The following is a 4,309-nucleotide window of genomic DNA, read 5'->3' as shown; positions in this document are numbered from 1 at the left end:
AAGAAAAAAGAAAGTTCATCTCAGCTCAGAATTTTTTTTTAAAGATTTTATTTATTTATTAGAGAGAGAGAGAGAGAATGAGCTGGGGGAGGGGCAGAGGGAGAGGGAGAAGCAGGCTTCCCACTGAGCAGGGAGCCTGATGCGGGGCTCGATCCCAGCGTCCTGGGATCATGACCTGAGCCGAAGGCAGACGCTTAACCGACTGAGCCACCCAGGCGCCCCTCAGCTCAGAATTAAACACACATTTGCCTATGGTTTTCTCTAGTACATTTGTTTGTTCATTTCCTTTAAACCTTTAAAACATAGAGAATTGCCCCCGGAGGACTCGTGGGTGGGGTGCTGTTGGGGAACAGCTCTGTGCGGGCACCCGGGACTTCGAGATGCACCTGCACAGTCCACCTGGGGCCAACAGGACTTGAACGCATATGATACGAATCTTGGCAGAACGCCTTGGGATCTTCCTGGAATGTGGGAAAATGGGGGACTTGAGAGGAGCTGCTCCTGGCTTCACTGGCTCCCAAGGATTCAGAGACAGCTTCCCACGGCCTCCTGATTCTGATGAGGTTTGAGCCTTTCTGCCTCCCTCCCTTGGGGTACAAGCAGGAAGCTATGAAGCTTCGCTGCCCCCTGACACGGGATCCTCTGTGCCACGTGTCCTGTGATTAGTGCCCACGTGGTTTCAGGGTCGCTCTGCTCAAGGGCCACAGGGACCTAGCACCTTTGGTTATTCCTCTCTCTGCCTGTCTAAGTACTGAACTTTCCGCATCTAAAAAGGGCTTCGTGTTTCTTGACTGGCTAAACCCATGGGTCTTACCCTGCGCTTGTGCTGGACGGTAGGAACGTATTTTCTACCAAATGGTTAGTAAAGTTTCCTGACACCATTTACTGACAGTTCATTCTTCCCCCAAAGATTTTCTTCTTTCTTGTTTCGTTGCCTTTAAAAGATTTTCTTATATGTGAGAGTATTTTATGTACTTGCATCTGTTTCTAACTTTTCATTATGTTCCATTTTTTCCCATCTATCTCTTCTGGTGCCAGAACCACATTAATCTGTGTACATTTATAACCCGTTTTAAAATGGGGGAAGAAAAGAAAAATAAAGTGGGTGAAGAAAACCCTTCTCAGTCTTCTTCCTTGACAAACTTTTTTGTTTTATCCAGGATGTTCTTACAAATTCATTTTAACAGAAAAGTTTTCAATAATTTGGTCAAAACATCGATTTAAAAAAAACCCAACTTGTGTGTCAACTATATATTTTTGAAAGATTTTATTTATTTGAGAGTGTGAGAGAAAGAGAGCACCAGCATGGGGGATGGACAAGCAGCCTCCCCACTGAGCAGGGAGCCCGATGCGGGGCTCCATCCCAGGACCCTGGCCCATGACCTGAGCGGAAGGCAGACGCTTAACTGACTGAGACATCCAGGCGCCCCTGTTGACTCTATTTCAATTAAAAAAAATAATAATAAAATAAATTTTAAAATCCTGACCTCCTGGAATTTTATAATAGTTTCTTTTGCTTGGAGAACTGACAGCTTCACACTACTGCGTCTTCCCATCCAGCAGTAGGTATTTCTCCACATTTATTAACCTTGTCTGCTGCCCCACAGTAGGGTGTTGGAGTTTTCTCCAGAGACGTCCTGCACCTTTCTTAAGTTTGTGACCATGTGTTTACATTTTATGTAGCTGTCACGAATGGGATTGTTTTCTATTGTGATTGTTGTGGGGGTTTAAGCAGGGAGGTGACAGGGGCTCTGCTCTTCCAAGGCTGCGGGGGGAGAGGGGGAAAGGTGGCGGGGCGGGGGGCAGGGCACTGTGAGTGTGTAGGGCTGCTTCCCTAGCGTGGCCAGTGGTCTTACCCGTTTTTCTCCTCATCACCAGCTTTTTTCCCCAAGTGGCGTCTTCATAATAAACTCTTCAAGAGCGTGACTAAGTCCCAGCCCTTATTTAACCCACCCTCTGGAAATAGGCCTGTGGGGCCGGGAGTTAGACTTTCAAGGTCGCCGAGTGTTCAGGAAATCTCGGGATGACATTAGAACCCTTCCCTCTGAAGTCAAAAGAATTAAAGCCCCATTCGTCCTCTTCCCTCCTTCCTCAGACTCTGGCACAAAGAGATGGCTGAGCTCCCAGGAAGCGGCTTCCAATTAGCCTGGGGCCTTTAGGACCATTTCTCTGCCTCTTTCTCAGGAGGCCGCTTGAAAATGTGGCTAGATGAAAAGGTCCCCTGCCTGGGGGGGTTGGTGGGGATGGGAGGGTGGCGGTGAACGCCTCTCGCTCTTCCCCTTCCTAAGGCACCTGACATCTAGGCCAGGGGAGAGCAGGACACTTTCAAACAGGAAAACGAAAAACACCTAAGAGCTTCCATATAAAAAGATTCCAGTCGCTCGGATGGAGTAGGGGTCTCCGCAGGAGTGTGACTTAGAGGAAGGTGTGAGAGCCACACCTCCACAGTAGCACAGATCCAACGGCACCCAGCATTTGTGGAAGGGCGATCCCAAGGCTGGTGCTGTGCCTTCCATGTTCCGCAGCCCTCGCCCCTGAGAAGAGGGGCTGGCTTCACATGCGGGCCCCGAGAAGGGCCGGCTGTGCTCCTCTCCCTTTCACTCGCTCCAGCCTCTCTCCTCTTCCAGAGTGGTCTCATCCAAGTCGTCCTCCCAAAGACAAGCCCAGCCCCGCCCTGCGCCCTGGTGCTGGGGCTTCCGGGATCCGGCAGGACCCAGACCGGGCAGGGAAGCCAGGAGCATGAAGCAATGACCTTAGTACTTTGGTGCAGAAATCTAGTCCTGCAGAGGAAGTGGGGCAGGTGAATTGACAGACGCATAGGCGGAGCTAGGCAGAGGAGGTGCCTTTTTAAGTATCCTTAAGATAAACCTCTATTTCACCTGCGTTTCTGTGACTAGGTTTCTAATCCTAGCCACCAAGCAAAAGCAATCACCGTATCTATTGCCCAACCCAAGCTCTGAGGGTTAGGGAATCTCTTGATTCAAAATGAGAGCATTATGATAGAACGAAACAAGACTTTGTGTTAGCCGGCCCCTATATGCTCGTATAGAGAACAGGTATGAAATCCCGACTATGTGCCTGCCAGATACGTACACCTTGCTGTACTACTCAGGGCCCACCAAACTCCATTATCTCATTGCTGTGGTTTCGTAGGTGAGCAAAGTCAGAGCGAAGTAACACGAAGAGGCAGTGAAGCCTACCAATTAAGAGGATGGGCTTTAGAATAAAGAGTTGTAGGCTTGACTCTCAACCCTACCCCCTTAAAGGTTTATGACTTTGCTTTCAAAGTTCGTACAAAGTTCAGTTTCCTTGCGTATAAAATGGAAAATAATGTCCACCTTTTACAGGGAGGGGTGGGATAATGGTGCACCTGCATCAGGCCCCTGGATACGTGGTACGCCTTTCAGATGCTAAAAAGGAAAAGATCCTATGATTAAGTGCTGCCACCTCTTTTCCTCAAGACTTTACCCAGAATCCCAAGAACTAGTTTTGGAAATCTAATGTCACATCTGGAATCACATTTTCATGTAGTTTGAAGGCACTTGTACATGTCCCTTCATGTATTAACCTTGATCCAGTCATTTGGTCTAGGTTTCATTGTCCTTAACTTGGAAGCACCCAGGACTTCCAAACTATGGAACAGTGGTGCTATTTAGAAACTTGAAAATGAATGTAGAGGCACTTTATAAACTGTAAAGCTGGAGTTTATTTTAATTACTTAATTTAGTAGACCTCATGCCCAGCATGGAGCCCAACCCATGGCTTCAACTCAGGACTCTGAGATCCAAGACCCGAGCTGAGATCAAGAGTTGGACGCTTAACCGACTGAGCCACCCAGGTGCCCCAAGGAGACATTTAAAAAACAAGGTTTTAAATATTACTAAAGGCTTTTAAAAACCACTAGGTGAAGTATTCAAAATTTTGTGTAAATGGATCAACTGGAAACAATACAGAGCATGCATGTGGAGTCAAGACCTGGGCCCCATGTCTAGCTTTACTCCTGACTCAGGCGCCACATAATCTGTGTCCCAGCTTCCACTGGGGAAGTGCTGGAATAGTGAATGAGCTCTTAGAGAAAAGGGTTTAAAGAAATAGCCACTGATAAAAGCATGTTATTTTTGCTTGAAGTTTTATTTTTAACCTTATCAAGCTCAGTATCTGTTACAACTGAGGGATCCTATGACTCTCTGTAAATGCTTCAATTTCTGGGCCCGATTTTTCTACCAAAGTGACACCCTCCAATCACAGTCCAGGCTTAGGAAAACTTCATTTCCCAGCTGCAGAGAGATACTCCCACTTCCCACATACA

The sequence above is a fragment of the Mirounga leonina genome, unplaced genomic scaffold (genome assembly GCF_011800145.1).
Source record: "Mirounga leonina isolate KUSES-001 unplaced genomic scaffold, KU_Mleo_1.0 Mir_153, whole genome shotgun sequence".
NCBI classification, from domain to species: domain Eukaryota; kingdom Metazoa; phylum Chordata; class Mammalia; order Carnivora; family Phocidae; genus Mirounga; species Mirounga leonina.
This window is presented reverse-complemented; position numbering follows the sequence as displayed.